Source organism: Protopterus annectens, chromosome 15.part0 (assembly GCF_019279795.1).
Source record: "Protopterus annectens isolate FY-2018-M chromosome 15.part0, PAN1.0, whole genome shotgun sequence".
Classification (NCBI taxonomy): Eukaryota; Metazoa; Chordata; order Ceratodontiformes; family Protopteridae; genus Protopterus; species Protopterus annectens.
The window spans coordinates 112,920,600-112,938,361 of record NC_056749.1 but is presented as its reverse complement, the minus strand read 5'-3'; the positions used below and the strand labels follow the sequence as shown (position 1 = coordinate 112,938,361).

Below are 17,762 nucleotides of genomic sequence, written 5' to 3'. Positions count from 1 at the left end.
CTACTTGGACAGAACTAAAAGTTACAGAAAGACTGACCAGCTGTTTGTAGCATATGCTGCTGGGGCACAAGGAAAAGCAATTTCCAAACAATTTCAAATTGGATAGGAAATTGCATTCGTTTTTGTTACTCCTTTCATGGAAAGACTGTGCCGGCTAACATTAGGCCTCATTCCACGAGAGCCACAGCCACCTCCACAGTCTTCCTAAGAGGGGTGGCACTAAGGACATTTTAGAAGCTGCTACATGGAGCTCCGTGCATACATTTGCCAAGCATTAAAATTTACCTTTATACTCCAGATCCAGAGCAGGCTTTGCTACGGCAGTCCTGCAGGGTATTTTAGCTACACCATCATTTACTTAGTACCTCCACCCCCAGATTGGCTATGGTATTCTACCCATATGTGATGACTGCAGATGCATCCTTGAAGGGCATGGTACAGTTTTGTACCTACCATAAATGTAGATGTCCGATAGGTATGCATCTGCAGTCAGATTTACCCTCCCTCCTTCCCCTCTGTGATATATTTCATGGGTACTTACCCCTCTTATCGCTAGCTGGGGGATCTATTATGGTGTATTTGTTTTTATAGTACTGTGCATGTTTGGATTTGTTTTTTAAAATGCATCTCTCCAAATTTTAGCCTTCCTTAGAGGGCACCTGGCATCTGGGGCAAGAAAAACTGAGGAAAATGGCGTCGGCTGATGCTTTTATACCCCAGACGCTCTGACGTCGGGGAAAGTGCGACATCAGCCGAGGCCAGACCCAGACTTTGGAATCCGGCCGACCGAAGGGCTGCCTGAGGCAGGACAAACCCATATGTGATGACTGCAGATGCATACCTATCGGACATCTACATTTATGGTAGGTACAAAACTGTACTTTCTCTGATATCCTGGAGATCTTGAGACAGCGGGGCGACTGGCCTTCCAAAAACCCTTCTGAGGAGGAGTCTGTCTTCCTCAAGGCCTTTGGAGGCCAGCCTTCCGCCTCCTGGGTGTCTCCATCCTTCGATGAATTATTGGATCTTATTTGTCGAAGGGTGTGGGAACACCCTGACTCTGTGGAGCCAGTTCCTAGCCGCTCCAATAAGTTTTTATCTGCGCCGCCTGGAAAAGAATTTCTGACCAACGGAGTACCTGTGGATGCCATGGTGGTGGTGTCCGCCACCCAGCAGGATGTGGCGGAGGCTTCTACATCCATCCATCCTCCTAATAAGGAGGCTAGGAGTATGGATAGGTATGGGAAGCGTACCCTGTCTTCAGCGACCTTTACCTTGCGGTCGCTGAATTACTTGTCATTTTACACGGCTCCAAAGGTATCTCATAAAGGAGTTGGGAGATCCCCTGTTGGGTAAACTGCCTGAGGCGTTGGCTCAGCCCGTTAACGCCCAGCTGTCTGCCCTTCCATCGTCAACTTGTCCATGAGGTTCATATCTTATGCAGCCGAAGGGGCGGGTAGAGCAGCGAGTTCGGGCGTAGCCCTTAGGAGGCAAGCTTGGATGCGCTTGTGTCATTTTGCGGAGGCTTTCAAGTCTTCTTTCAAATGCCCCATTTGATGGGTCCTCTCTTTTTGGACCCAAAGTGACACCCTCACTAGATGTGAGCAGGAGGGCAACACTTTGTCTGCCGTTGGGGCCCGGTTTTCACTTCCCATTAGGACTTCTCCCAAGGCTCAGAGGGGAGGGAAAATGTGGTTCAGAAAATCTCTAAAGTCTTCCCTTGCCCATCAAAGTAACCCCCCCTCCAGGGGCAGAGGAGGGGGGAATTTTAATGTAAGATGTCGCCCTAGAGGCGGTGGAGGCCCCCGCAATACAGGAGACAGAGTCCTTTTGTGGTTCCTCCTACCAGCGTCCTTGAGGGATTACCCGACTGTGAGTCTCCGGAGCCAGTCGGGGGGTAATTTTTCGGAGCATCTTCAGGCCTGGGAGTCCATCACTCAGGATCGATGGGTGCTTCGTATCATCACCAGAGGTTACACCATTCTTCTTTTTCATTCCTCCCCCTCTGTTAAGGAAAATCCCAGATGTACCACCCAGTCAGCGGGATCAGGCGGCAGTAGAGGTTTCAAAGCTGCTAGAAAAGGGAGTCATCCAACCAGTCCCTGCAGACCAGATCAGATTAGGCACTTACTCAAGGTTATTTTTGGTGCCAAAAAGAACAGGGGACTTGAGACCCATTCTGGAGCTCAGCCGTTTAAACCGCTTTGTAAAGAAGTCCAAGTTCCGAATGATCACTTTGCAATCCATTTTCCCATTGCTGGAAAAAGGAGTGTGGGATGTGCTCCCCTCGATCTCAAGGATGCCTATTATCACATCAAGATAAACGAGGCTTCCAGGAATCTTTTACGCTTCCGGCTGGGAGCCAGTCATTTTCAATTCCGGGCCCTGCCCTTTGGTCTCACCACAGCCCCCAGGGTGTTCAAGTTTCTGGCAGTGGTGACAGCTCATCTGAGACGTATAGGATTATAGGTGTTTCCTTGTCTAGACGAATGGCTCCTCACCGCCCCCACCAGGCATCTACTTCAAGCCACGAGAGCTACTGTCAAATTGGGTCATCATCTAGGGATTTCATTCAATTGGGCAAAGTCTGTATTGCTGCCATCACAGTGTGTTGCCTTTATCGGCGCAGAGCTAGATTTTGTAGAGATGAGAGCCTTTCTACCGACCAGAGAGAATAAAAGTGTTACAGGCCCAGGTCCTGGCTTTACTACCCTGCAGAAAAGCCCATGCTAGGAGGGTTCTTCATTTGTTGGGATCAATGGCGGCTACCATTCTCCTAGTTCTGCTGGCCAGATTACACATGCGAATACTTCAGTGGCTCCTTTCGGCCCAGTGGTCATATCAGGAATGCCTCTTGTTCCACCTGATCCTCATCACGGAGAGATGCCGGCAAGATCTGCGTTGGTGGCTTCTTTTCTCCAATCTGGACCAAGGGAGACCCTTCAGCCCTCCATCCCGTATTGCCACAGTAAACACGGACGCCTCCCAGATAGGCGGGGGGGGGCATTATCTAGGCGAGACGGTCCAAGGTACGTGGCAAGACCACAAGATTCACTTGCATATCAATGTTCTAGAGATGAGAGCGGTGCTTCTAGCGTTGCAGGCACTTCACAGCTCTCTTCCCAAGGGAACTATTGCGATTCTCTCCGACAATATGTCGGTTGCCTGGTATCTGAACAAGCAGGGAGGAACAAATTCCTACCCCCTTTGCTGAGAGGCCATGAGAGTGTGGAATTGGGCGATAGCTTCCCAGTGCTTTCTAGTGGCAACGCACATTCCGGGGAAGTCCAATGTGATAGCAGACAGGCTGAGCAGAGCTATTCTGATGCCTCACGAGTGGTCCCTGAACGACAAAGTGGCTGCGCAGATCTTTTCCAAGTGGGGTCTTCCCTGCTGCGACCTCTTTGCCAGTCCCCTGAATGCAAAGTGCAGCAATTTTTTCACTCTGATCCCCCCCACAGGGGGAGTCTCCTGGGATGCTCTAGTCCACAATTGGCCCTCCGGTCTGCTCTATGCCTTCCCGCCAGTCCCTCTACTACCTAGAGTGATTCAGAAGGCCTCCTGCTTGGGAAGCAAAATGATTTTTATCGCACCACACTGGCCCCGTCAAGTTTGGTTCCCCTTCCTTCAGAAGTATGCGGTGGATGGCCCTTGGATTCTGGACCCAGCTCCAGATCTATTGACTCATCAGTCAAGACAGCGCCATCCATCCCTACGAACTCTCAAGCTCGCTGCTTGGCTCCTCCACTTCCGACCTTAGTCAGACAGCATATTTTTACGCCGGAAGTAGTTCATATTCTGTCTTCTACCCACAAGTCTTCTACTAGGAAAATATACTCTAGTAAATGGAAGAGATTTGTAATTTGGGCTCAGCAACGTGATCTGGACTCTCTTACAGCGCCAGTGTCCGCGGTGTTAGATTTCTTAGCTACACTCTCTAGACAAGGTTCGGATGCTTCCACCATAAAGGTTCAGTTGGCAGCAATCTCCAATCATGTTGCACATGAGCCTTCCCTTATGGGCCATAAGCTGTGTAAAGCCTTTCTGAAAGGGGCCTGGCTGCTTCGCCCTCCAGTTTCGCAGCCCGTCTTGCCATGGGATTTAGATGTGGTGCTCAGAGCTTTGACGTCCTCTCCCTTTGAGCATGCAGCCTCCTGCAAATGGAAATTTCTGTCATGGAAGACTGCCTTCTTGGTAGCCATAACTTCAGCCAGAAGAGTATCGGAGCTCCAAGCTCTTTCTGCTAAACCTCCTTATTTAATTTTTCACAAGGACAGAGTATCGCTGCAACTTAATCCTTCCTTTCTCCCTAAGGTCTCTTCTGCCCTTTGTCTCCACCAGTCTATTGAGCTTCCGGTCTTTTTCACAGGGTTCTCCAACAAAGCAGAATACAAATTGCACCAATTGGATGTGCATAGACAACTGAGGTTTTATTTAAATAGGACACAACAGGAGAGAAAATCAGATCAGTTGTGTCTTGACAATAGAATGGGCAGATCTGTAGCCATGGACACTATAGCTAAGTGGATTAGAGACTGCATCTCATTTATTTATGCTTCAGCAGATAAGGATCTTCCTTTTCCAGTTAAGGCGCATTCTACCAGGGCTATGTCAACTTCAGTGGCTTTTCATGCTGATTATCCATAGATGAGATATGTGCAGCGGCTACTTGGACTTCTCCACATACCTTTATTTCTCATTACAAACTGGACGTGGCCTCTAGAGGTCGGGCTTCCTTTGGTTCCACAGTGCTCAGGAGTGTTTTTCAGTGAGCCTCCCGGGATGTAGGTGCTAGGGATGCTCTCCCGTCAGTAATGAATGTAGGCGAGATAGGATCACATTACATCTTTTAGTTATGTACTTACCATAACGATAGATGTATGTGATTCATCTCGCCTACATTCTTATCTACCCGCCCTCCTTCCCCTTACATGTTGGACTTGGAGGAAACCTGTATCCTGATTCTCTGAGGATATTATATTTTCTCTCCTCTTGCTTTGTCCTTGTGGTATGGTGTATATGGGAGAATCGTGTTGGGGCAAACGAGATCTGGGGGTTTGGGGTGATGCATCCTGGGATACAGGGTTAGCCCAGCCAATGAGAGACTTCGTGCTAGTTAGTGGCAGAGTCTGAGCAGTTTCTCGGCTCCGAACCCGTCAGTAATGAATGCAGGCGAGATGGATCACATACATCTATCATTATGTTAAGTACATAACTAAAAGTTCAAGAAGAAAGAGGGAGTTCCAAAAAGAAATCTTGAACCTCCAAAATCCAGGACAGTCCAAGACGTTTGGCTTTTCAAGACACCTTGTGACCCCCCCCCCCCCCCCCAGAAAGTCTATATCTCCATTTTTCTCAGTGGCACTAGATAGTTTCAGACAAATGAATTCTGAAAATCATTTATCAAGGTTACAAATGGTAGTGGGAAGAAATTACTCCTTTACAGGGCATCATTCCTCATCCTGCAGATGTTCTTCATTTGGTATTGCTCCTAGGAGTCATAGCACCAGATGTTCGTGTTACACTGCTGCAGTCATTACACTTGGGTTATCCTGCCATCAGGCGGTTCCCCAGTCGGCCCGAGTTCCAAAGTCTTGGTCCGTCTTCTGTTGCCTCCTCCCTGACGTCAGTGCAACAGGGGTATAGAAGATGCAGCCGATGCCATTTTCTCCAGTCTTTCTTGACACGTGGTGCCCGAAGCAAAAGCAGTTCAAGTGCCGGTCGGGCGTCTCCTGAGAATTTCATTCCGAATCCAGAACCGAAGTCTTCTACAAAGCTAAGTGCCCTGTTGGGGAAACTTTTTCTTGCCTCAGACTGATGTCAGTAAAAGTTAATAACTATTTCTTGTGGGAAGCAAATACCTCATAAGGATTTCCATTCTTATTGTATCCCATGCCTAGGCCCAGACCACGACGTCACTGGTTGTCGGTTTTGTGCTAGGTTTAACAAGCGCACTGTTAAACATGTTTGATTTTGCATGACATTTTGGTAGAAAATTCAATTATACCATGCCGTCGGAACTTCCGACGACCGAAATACATAAAAAGCGCAATGACAAGGATAGGCATCCGAGGCCCAAAACTGACGACGAAGCCTCTTCTAGGCCAGTCGCCGGTTCTCTGGTTTTCAGCGAGGCGGCTTCGCAGCCCCTGACGACCCCTTCAGTAGAACCTCAGGCTGCCTCTGACTCCCATGTGGAGATGGCTGGGCCTTCGGATGCACAAGTCATTCAGTCTACCGAAACTAACCCTTCAGAGGGATCCGGAGTAGCTGAGCTACCCGCAGCTTCAGAGGGCGTTTTCAGATCTACTCAGTTAAGCATTAAACCCTCTGCTAAGTCCGAGCCTCCTTTAAAAACAATTACAGCATTCTCCAGGACGGGCCTCCATGCCTAAGAAACAAATGCTCCAAATGGCCGAAGACCTAATCACTCTGATCAGGGTGTCTCATCCCCCTCCTGATAAAAGGCCTAGACAGGATGCAGACTATGACTCATCCGACCAGGTGTCCATCTCTTCGGATTCATCCTCAGACCTAGGATATTCCTTACCCCCTTATGAGGATTCTTATGCTGAGGAGTCTATTCCATCAGCCTCTCTGCCTGAGGACTACTCCTTTGGGGAAACCTTACATACCATGAGGGTGCATTTCCACTGGGAAGGCCAGGATTACTCAGAATCCAAGAAAAGGCTCAGACTTCCTTTTACTACCTCAACACAGACCCCCCTTGCTCTTCTGCCAGAGTTAGATATTGTGGATGATGTGTATACTGAATCCAGCTTAAGTCCTGATTCCTTACCTCCAGCCCCAGTTAAACCTGACCGATACTACAGGAGTCCCTGACTCGCATACATTTCTGTATAAAAGCCCTGTTGCTGACCCTGAAACTATTTCTCAGGGACCCAAAGGGGGTTAAGGCCTCATCAGCCAAGAATCCAGTCCCCTCTGACAGATTCCAGAGCATTAGACAGATGGGGAAAGAAAGTATATACATCTGCAACTTTAGCAATGAGAGCCCTAAATTGCTAGTTTCACATGCTGAAATATCAGCAATTTTTACTGTTTCAGTTGAAACAAAAAATGCTTCCAGATTCAGATCCTCCTAATTTTAAAGAAATGCAGGATTTATTGCATGCAGCTGAACAAGTGGGAAAACATACTTTGCAATGTGGTTTTGATTCTTTAGAGGCCGCCTGTAGAGCAGCAGTAACAGGCTCTGTCATTAGAAGACCTGCTTGGTTAAAAGAACATAAGTTACCAGATCATGTTAAAGCAAAATTATTGGATGCACCTTTGCAGCAGGATGTGTTTGGAGTTAAGGCAGAAGAGGAATTAAAGAAAATGGAAGATAAGGCAAAATCTATGCAGACGGTAAAGGATTTCTTACATGTTCAGCCTCCTAGATTTAGCAGAAATTGGCCAACTAAGAATTGATCCTTTCCAGTTAGACAGACCTCAAAGGGGCAGATACAGACGACCAAGAGGTAGAGGTCAACCACAAGGTCCTTATGCCTTGACAAATGGGTTGCATCAGGCCAGAAAGAAGGGGAAGACAGGCCCCAACCATATAAAAAGCAGCCCCAATGACTTCCCACTACAGCTGCCAAACACTTCTCTTGGCAGCCCCCTTGGGAGGAAAACTGGCACTTTTCTATCACAATTGGCATATGATCACCAAAGACAAATGGGTTCTCAACATATCTCAAGGTTACAGGTTCGGTTCCACTTTCACACACTGCCAAGGTTAAAAGGAATGTCATATCTGCCCACCATATCAATGGGCAGAGGCTCAAAAACAAATTACAACACTCATGGATATGAGAGCTATTCAAAAGGTACCACCATAGGAGCAAGGGCAAGGATTTTACTCTACTCTTTCTGGTTCCCAGAAAGGACAAAGCCTGGAGGCCCATTCTGGATCTTTCTTCTCTAAACACTTACCTGGATGTTCCGAAATTCAAAATGTTGACAGCAGCTTCTTCCCATGCTGGGCAAGAAAGCTTGGCTAGTGACCTTGGACCTCAAGGAGGCATACCTGCATGTCCCTATAAGATACCTCCAGATTCATATCTGGTTCAAGGCACTATCAATTCTGTGCGCTGCCCTTTGTGAAGACCCTGGGTGCAGTAGATAAGCCAAAGTGCCTGGCACCAGTAATTGCATTTTGCAGACAGAAAGCAATTCAACTTTATCCGTACCTGGACTGCCTGATTAAAGCAGAGAGCAAGGACATTCTTCTACAGTATCTGGCGTTTGTAAAAACGTTAAGTTGCCTGGGGTACACAGTAAATGAAAAGATATGAAAACTAGTGCCCTCATAAGAAATAATATTCCTGGGTGCCAGCTTGAACACAGCGGCCCAGATGGTTTATCTCACGCCAGACAAGCAAGGACAACTGACTCAATACTTTCAATTGATGGCAACAAAGACCCGACTCCCTGCAAGAAAAATTCTGCAGGCCTTGGGTTACATGGCATCTTGCATACTACTATTCCATATGCCAGACTGCATATGAGGAAACTACAATGGTACCTAAAGAATGTATGGTACCTAAAGAATGTATGGTCTCAACACTGTCAGTTTGGAAACGGTTATGCCACTAATACCTTGCCTTCAACAGGAGTTTCAGTGGTGGGCTCAAGCTTGTCACCTCAACAAGGGACACACTTTTACTCAACCCACAGCCAGGCAAACACTGACAACAGATGCATCTGATTACGCCTGGGGAGCACACATGGCAGGCAAATGTGTTCAGGGCAAGTGGCCCGCAGAACAAAGGCATCTTCACATCAATCAAAAAGAGATGCTAGCTGTACAAAATGCCCTTATAGCTTTCAAGGACCTGCTGCATCCAGGACAACTAATACTAAAGACAGACAACACCACAGTTATGTGGTACAAAAACAGGCAAGGGGGCACTCACTCCTATCCCCTCTGCAGACAAGCCATGACCTTGTGGAACACAGCTCTAAACTATCAAGTTCATCTGCAAGCACAATTCCTGCCAGGAGAGAAAAACACACTGGCAGACGACTTAAGCAGAAACATCATGGATCCCCACGAATGGGAATTGAATCCACAAATATTCAGAATGATAACGTTGAAATGGTGGAGCCCGGACTTAGATCTGTTTGCATCCCAATAAACTGCCAGCTACAGAAATTCTGCACAAGGAGTTACCATCCACAAGCATGGAAAGTGGATGCCCTCTCAGTTGGAAAAATCTACAAGTATACGCTTTCCCACCACTACCTCTCCTGCCAAAGGTACTCATAAAAGCCAGGCAAGAAGAGCCAAAGATGATCCTGATTGCACCAGACTGGCCATGCCAGCACTGAGACCCAATCTTAAAGAACTTAGCACAAGGGCCACCCTGGATTTTGCCTCAAATCCCACATCTGCTGACTCAGCACAACAATCAGATACTACATAGCCAGCTAAAGACCTTAAACCTAGCTGCATGGAAAATTCCTTAGTCAAGCAAGCAATGCCTCTCTCCAAAGCTATTATGGATGTCATTCTGGAGGCCAGAAGGCCTAGTACCAGGAAAGCCTATTTGGATAAATGGAAGAGATTCTGTGCCTGGAACCAAGCTCACAGCCTTGACCCTCTTGTCCCAAACATTCCTCAGATGCTACAATATTTAACTGAGATGCTGGACAAAGGCCTCTCCTCCTCCATCAAGATCCACGCCTCTGCCATCTCTTATTACAACACGGATCCACCAATTTTCTCTAATCCTTTGCTAAGACAGTACCTCAGAGGGGCTAAAAACATAAGACCGCCCCGTAGAGCACCTACTCCAACTTGGGACCAACTTTGTTTTGTAAAAATTAACTTTACCTCCTTTTGAGACAGCTAACGCAGCAGAATTAAAATATATCTCTTGGAAAACTGCTCTGCTGATGGCAATAACATCAGCACGAAGAATTTCAGAATTATAGGCACTAATGGCAGTGGAACCTTTCCTCATTTTCCACCAGGACAGGGTGTCTTTAAGAACTAACCCTACATTTATGACAAAGGTGGTATCCAGTGTGGCTCTAAACCAAACTATTCACTTGCCAACTGTTTATCCAAAAACACATAAAGGGGAGAGACTACTGCATTCTTTGGACATTCACAGGCAGTTACGCTTCTACTTGGACAAAACCAAAGCTTTCAGAAAATCTGAGCAATTATTGGTAGCATATGCTGCAGGAGCACAGGGAAAAAACATTTCAAAACAGACCATTTCAAAATGGATAGGACATTGTATATGTTTCTGCTATACACACCATGGGAAACCTGTACCTAGCAGCATTGGATCTCACTCCACCAGGGCAACAGCCACTTCAACTGCCTACCTCAGAGGAGTATCTACCAAGGATATTTTGGAAGCAGCAACTTTGAGTTCTGTACATACTTTAACCAAGCATTACCATCTGCATCATATTCTAAATCCAGAGCTGGCTTCGCCACTGCAGTGCTGCAGGGCCTTATAGCCACCCCTAATGCCTTATAGAACCAGCCACCCTACCTCAGCTTTGGGATTCTACCCAAGTGTAATGACTGCAGCAGTGTAACACGATGAACATAGTACAGTTTTGTACCTACCATAAATGTAGATGTTAGAGTGTATACACTGCTGCAGTCCAGGTTACCCTCCCTCCTTCCCCTCTTACTTGCTGGTACGTACCTATGTCTTCTACCCTTTACTACCTATGGGGAGTATTTGCTGGTAACTGAAGCTGGTTGTTTGCTTTTCTTATGTATGTATTATTAGCAATTTGAATTGCCTACCTATTTGGGGGCACCTGACATCTGGGGCAAGAAAAACTGAAGAAAATGGCATCGGCTGCATCTTGTATACCCCTGTCACACTGACGTCAGGGAGGAGGCGACTGCAACCGACGGCAGACCAAGACTTTGGAACTCAGGCCAACTGGGGAACCGCCTGACGTCAGGATAACCCAAGTGTAATGACTGCAGCAGTGTATACACTAACATCTACATTTATGGTAGGTACAAAACTGTACTTTCCTACTTCCCAGGTGTTTTTTATTCAAGGATGTTCCTAGTTCCAAATAAAGGACATGCCTGGAGACCATTTCTGGATCTTACCTTCCTAAACCTGTTTGTGATGGTGCCCAAATTCTGAATGTCCCATCACAACCTTGTTACCTCCTGTTTCTCTTTTCAAGATGTTCATCGTGCATACAGCTGCAGTCAACAGATGGGTTTTTCCTGCCGTCAGGCGGGTCCTCGGTTGGCCGAATTCCAAAGTCTAGGTCCGGTGTTGGTTGTTGTCACCTTCTCCCTGACGTCAGTGCGACAGGGGTATAAGAACCAGCCAACGCCATTTTCTTCAGTCTTTCTTGCTGCGTGGTGACCGAAGCAGAAGCAGTTCGCAAGTCAGGTCGGCCAGCTCCTGAGATTACGAATATTTTGCAACTGAAGTCTTCTTGAAAACTAAGTACCCCCGTTGGGGAAACTTTTCTTGCCTCAGACCGATGTCAGACAAAGTTAATAATTGTATTTCCTGTGGGAAGCAAATACCCCATAAGGATTTTCATTCCCTCTGCATTCCTTGCTTAGGCCCAGACCATGACGTCTCGGCCTGTCGTTTTTGTGCTACATTCAACAGATGCACTATTAAGCGTCGGGTGGAGTTCGCCCAACACTATTTTGTTAAGTTTAATTACATTATGTCGTCGGATACTTAGACTCCGGTTTTAAGTAAAAGGCGCAAAGATGAGGACCGACATACGAGGTCCGCGACTTCTACTGACACCACGCCAAAGCCGACAACAGGTGGTCCGGTTCTCAGCGAGGTGCCTACGTAGCCACTGACTACCGATGACACTGCATTGGCGGTGTCTTCTGTGCCTGAGGTCACAGGCTCTTCGGCCCATGCCCCGACTACAGATACCGAAGCCACTCTTGGCGGTGAAACTCAGTTTAGACAGGCCTGCCACTTCTCAAGGCGTCTTCAGGTCTTCCTCTTCTTTTTCCATCAAGGCTTTCACCAAGTCCAAAGCAGCCATGCATACCAAGAGACAAGCTGCACGGGGCCCCTCAAGGCCCCATGCCTAAAAAGCAGATGCTCAAAATGGCTGAGGATTTACTTACTCTTTATCAGGGGTTCTCAACCCCCCCCCCCCCCCGGACAAGAGGCCCAGAGTGGGGGAAGAATCCCCTTCCTCGGACCAGGCCTCCATTATTTCAGAACATTCTGAAGATCAGGGACATTCTTACTCCCCTTTTGAAGATTCTGATGCAGAGGAGTCCATTCCCTCTGTCCCCCCCTGAGGATTACTCTTTTGGAGAAACTTTACATACCTTAAGGGAACACTTCCACTGGGAAGGCCAAGAGTACTCAGACTCCAAGAAAAGGCTTGGGGATTTCCTCTTGCTCCCTCAGCACATGCCTCTGGCTATACCTCCTGTCTTAGACATACTAGATGTGTATTCGGAGGCCTGCCTTAACCCAGATTCTTTACCTCCAGCTCCAGTCAAGCCTGACCGGTATTACTGGGTTCCTGATTCACACCAATTCCTATACAAAAGCCATACGGCTGACCCAGAAACTATTTCACAGGGTCCCAAGGGAATTAAGGCCTCCACTGCTAAAAATCCATTACCTTCGGAGAGAGATTCCAGAGCTTTAGAAAGGTGGGGGAAAAAGGTATACACTTCTGCCACCTTAACCATGCGGGCATTAAACTGTCAGTTCCATATGTTAAAGTACCAACAGTTTCTGTTATCACAGTTAAACAGTGTCACAGCCTGAACAGCCAGACTTGGAGTTGCAGGATTTGTTACATAGTACAGAACAAGTGGGTAAACGTACCTTGCAATGTGGTTTTGATGCTTTAGAGGCCTCATGTTGAGCTGCTATTACAGGATCAGTCATACGTAGACATGCTTGGCTCAAAGAGCAAACCTTACCAGATCATGTCAAAGCTAAATTAATAGATGCTCCTCTGCAAAAAGATGTATTGTTTGGTGTTAAAGCTGAGGAGGTATTAAAGAAAATGGAGGAAAAGGCAAAATCAATGCAAACTGTGAAAGATTTCCTACAGGTACAACCTCCACGTTTCACTAGAAATTGGCCTTCAAAAAATTGGTCCTTTCCAGCCACGGACAGACCCCAAAGAGGTAGATACAGGCGCCCAAGGGGTAGAGGGCAATCTCAAGGATCATTTAGAGGCAGACAATGGCAAGCACCTACTCAAAGGTGGTGAGGATAGTTCACAGCCATTCAGAAAGCAGAACCAATGACTTTCCCCTTTGCATGCCAAGCAGGGCTCAAATGGCAGCACCTTTAGGCGGAAAACTGGCATTATTTTCAGAAAATTGGCATATTGTCACCAAAGACAAATGGATCCTGGACATTATAGACAGAGGGTACAGATTCCATTTTCACACCCTTCCAAAAATGAGAGGCATGCCAAACCTGCCACACACAGGGCAGAGGCACAAAAACAAATTTCAGATCTCATGGACATGAAAGCTATTCAAGAGGTACCTGCACAAGAACAGGGTCAAGGTTTTTATTCCAGACTATTAATGGTACCACGGAAGGGCAAAGATTGGAGACCTATTTTGGACCTATCCATCCTAAACACATTTTTACTCGTGCCAAAATTCAAGATGCTCACATTGCAGCAGCTTCTTTCCATGCTGGGCAAGGAGTCTTGGCTGGTAACATTAGACCTCAAGGAGGCATACCTGCATGTCCCAATCAGACAAGATTGCAGAAGATACCTCCGATTTCTTGCAGGTTCAACACATTATCAATTCTCTGCATTGCCCTTTGGCTTATCTACTGCGCCCAGAGTGTTCACGAAATGCCTGGCATCAGTAATTGCCTACTGCAGACTTCAAGGGATACAAATATACCCATATTTGGACGACTGCCTGATCCAAGCGGACAGCAAGCACATACTTCTGAAACATCTGGCGTTTGTAATGTTGAATTCTCTGGGGTACACAGTCAACCAAAAGAAATCAAGGCTAATGCCCTCTCAAACAATTTTCCTTGGTGCCAGGTTGGATACAAACACCCAGATGGGCCTACCTTACGCCAGAAAAACAAGGGCAACTTGACTCAATACTTCAGAAAACTGGCAACTTTCACCAGGCTAACTGCAAGGAAAATCCTGCAGGCTCTGGGATTCATGGCATCTTGCATCCTACTAATCCCATGTGCAAAGCTGCATATGAGGAAACTTCAATGGTACCTAAAAAACATATGGTCTCAACACAGCCACAGTTTGGAAACAATAATACCACTGATTCCATGTCTTCAAAAGGAATTTCTGTGGTGGGCTCAAGCATGCCAAAGAAACACATTTCTCCCATTCTGCAAGTCTCAAGCAAATCGTCATCACAACAGACGCCTCGGACTACGCCTGGGGGGTGCACGTGACATATCTGTGCATTCAGGGCATATGGTCCCAAAAAGAAAAGCACCTACACATCAAAAGGAAATGCTAGCAGTAATAAATGCTATTATAGCTTTCAAAGACCTACTGCATCCAGGCCAGCTATTGATAAGGACAGACAACACCACAGTGATGTGGTACATAAACAGGGAGGAACCCATTCATACCCCCTATGCAGGCTAGCCATGTCTCTTTGGAACATGGCTCTGGAATTACAAATCGAACTTCAAGCACAGTACCTGCCAGGCAAGGAAAACACACTGGCAGACTACCTAAGCAGAAATATGACAGACCCACACAAATGGAAGTTGCATCCTCATATTTTTGCAAAGATAATTCAAGCATGGGGAAGGCCAGACATGGATCTCTTTGCCTCCCACAGAAATCACCAATTGGCAAAATTCTGCTCAAGGACCTTTCATCCACAGGCCTGGAAAGTGGACGCACTCTTTCAGTTGGACAACAATGACAGTTTGCCTTTCCACCTCTTCCTCTGCTGCCCAAAGTTCTATTAAAAACCAGGGCAGACAGACCAAAGATGATTCTCATTGCTCCAGACTAGCCAAGACAGCACTGGTACCCACTCCTGAGGAGCCTGACTCATTCCCCACCATGGATCCTGCCTCTAATGCCTCTTCTACTGACTCAGCACAACTTCAAAATTCTTCACAGCCAGCTGAAAACACTCAATCTAGCCGCATGGAAGATTCCTTAAAATCGCAACAGACCCTACTTTCCAAAGAGGTGCAGGACGTCATCTTGGAGGCCAGAAGACCTACTAGAAAAGCCTACTCCGCAAAATGGAAACGTTTTTGTGCCTGGAATGAGAAAAAGGGCCAGAATCCTGTAATACTGAATTTACCTAAAATATTACAGTACCTAGCTGAGTTGCTAAGCAATGGACTGTCATTCTCCTCCATCAAGATACATGCCTCAGCCATTTCTGCAGAATACAACACTGATCCTCCTTTATTCTCTCACCCTCTCAAGACAATTCCTCAGAGGGACTAAGAATATAAACCCCCCAAGGAAGCAACCAGTACCTGCTTGGGACCTCAATTTCATTCTAGAAAAACTAACCCTGCCTCCTTTTGAGCCAGCTGCTTCAACAGAACTGCAATATTTGTCCTGGAAAAGAACTACAAGCCCTCATGGCTGTGCAGCCTTTCATCATTTTCCATCAGGACAGTTTCCTTACGGACCAATCCTTCTTTTATGCCAAAGGTTAGTAACCAAGGTAGCTTTGAATCAGGCTATCCACTTACCTACCTTTTACCCTAACCCTCAAAACAAAGGGGAGAGACTACTACATTCCTTGGACATTCACAGGCAGCGGGACAGAACAAAGCCTTTCAGAAAATCAGAGCAACTCTTTGTATCCTATGCTACAGGAGCTCAAGGGAAGCCTATTTCCAAACAGACGATCTCAAAATGGATTGCCCACTGCATACGCTTTTGTTGCTCTTTTCATGGTAAAACTACCTGCAGGAATCTGGTCTCACTCCACGAGGGCCACAGCTACCTCTTCAGCTTTCCTCAGGGGGGTGCCTACCAAAGATATTTTGGACGCTGCCACTTGGAGTTCAGTTCATACTTTCTCCAAGCACTATCACCTACCATTATACTCCAAATCTAGAGCAGGCTTTGCCATTGCAGTCTTGCAGCGCATCCTAGCTCCTCCGAGCTCCACCTAGTGCCTACCACCCCTTTTTTAGCTTTGGGATTCTACCCATCTGTTATGACTGCAGCTGTATGCCCGCTGAACATAGTACCGTTTTGTACCTACCATAAATGTAGATGTTAGAGTGCTAATACAGCTGCAGTCCAGGTTTCCCTCCCTCCTTCCCCTCTTGGGACAGGCCTAATGGCTAACACCTCCTCATACAACCTGATTGGGGTATTCTTTTATGGTGTATTTGCTTGCAACTACTGTTTTTTGATTATATTGCATTTCATTATTACATAAATTTATGTATTGCCTTCCTTCTGGGGGCACCTGACATCTGGGGCAAGAAAAACTGAAGAAAATGGCGTCTGCTGATTCTTTTATACCCCTGTCGCACTAACGTCGGGGAGGAGGCGACAACAACTGATGCCGGAAATAGACTTTGGAATTCGGCCGACCGAGGACCCGCCTGACGGCAGGAAAACCCATCTGTTATGACTGCAGCTGTATTGGCACTCTAACATCTACATTTATGGTAGGCACAAAACTGTACTTTTCTTGGTAACACTAGAATTAAAGATCTTTATCACATCCCATCTCATCCAGACTTCAGATGTTCCTTCTGTGTCAGGATCACAGAATCAGATCTCTGCCTTACCCTCCACTGCACCAAGAATGTTCGCAAAGTGTATAACTCTCCATTCTAAAGCTCATTGCAGGCTTCAGGGTGTACATACTTTTCATATTTAGCTGACTTTGTTATCTTTGCAGACCCTTTCTCACCAGAGAGATTCCAAACACTGTGAAATCTATTGGATAAGGTGGGATTCCAAGAGAATATTCAAAAGTCTTTCTAGACTCCTACACAGGATTGTGTTCCTGGAATGTCAACTAGACACCTCCAGTTTAGAGTTTTTCTTCCAGAGGGGGGGAAAAAAAAGATCTAGATCAATTTCTACAGTTTTCCACTTGGACTTTGGTCACTACAAGGGGAATACCCAAGGATTTTGGGTCTTGTGGAATCTTATTTTCATAATCCTGGCAAGACTCCAGATGAGAGCAATACAGTTGTAGTTGAATCTCTTTGACCTCAGCACAAGCACTCAATCTTTTCAACTCCTACTGCTGTGGTTGTCAGAGAAATCCATTTGGTGGGGACAACAGCTCCTTAAATCCAGGTCTCCCCTTCTCACTCCAAATGCAGTCAGTTGGTCAGTCGCAGATGCCTCAATCTTTACTTTGGGAGCAGTTTCAGGGAGGGATAAAAGTTCTGGGGATGCGAGACACCAAAAACAGAAATAAATACATAAATATTGAGGAGATGCTTGCTGTGATCAAGGCACTCCACACTCTGAGACAGTTTTGCTCCCTGAGACCACTTCAAGCGGTTCCAGACAATGCCACGTTCATGTGGTACATCAAGGAAGGCGAAAACACGATCATACCCCCTTTGCTTGGCGTTTAGCTTCAAGCAATGCAATCTCACTCTACAGGCATCCTACATTTCATCAGAGCAAAATTGTGCGACGGACAAGCTGAGCAGTACCAGGGTAAATGTTATAAATAGAAACTAGATCAGGAGGTCTTCCAGGATTTGAGCCATCTGTGGGGAGGTCCACAAGTAGACCTGTCTCTTTTCTGATGAATCAACTAGCAAGATTCTGTT

At 46.5% G+C, this 17,762-nt stretch overlaps 1 protein-coding gene across 3 annotated transcripts in view; it reads left to right on the top strand.

The window, feature by feature from the left end:
- CCNB3 (cyclin B3) overlaps positions 1–17,762 on the top strand; it is a 1,510,800-nt gene that overhangs the window by 270,645 nt on the left and 1,222,393 nt on the right. The gene's annotated exons all lie outside the window — the stretch shown is intronic.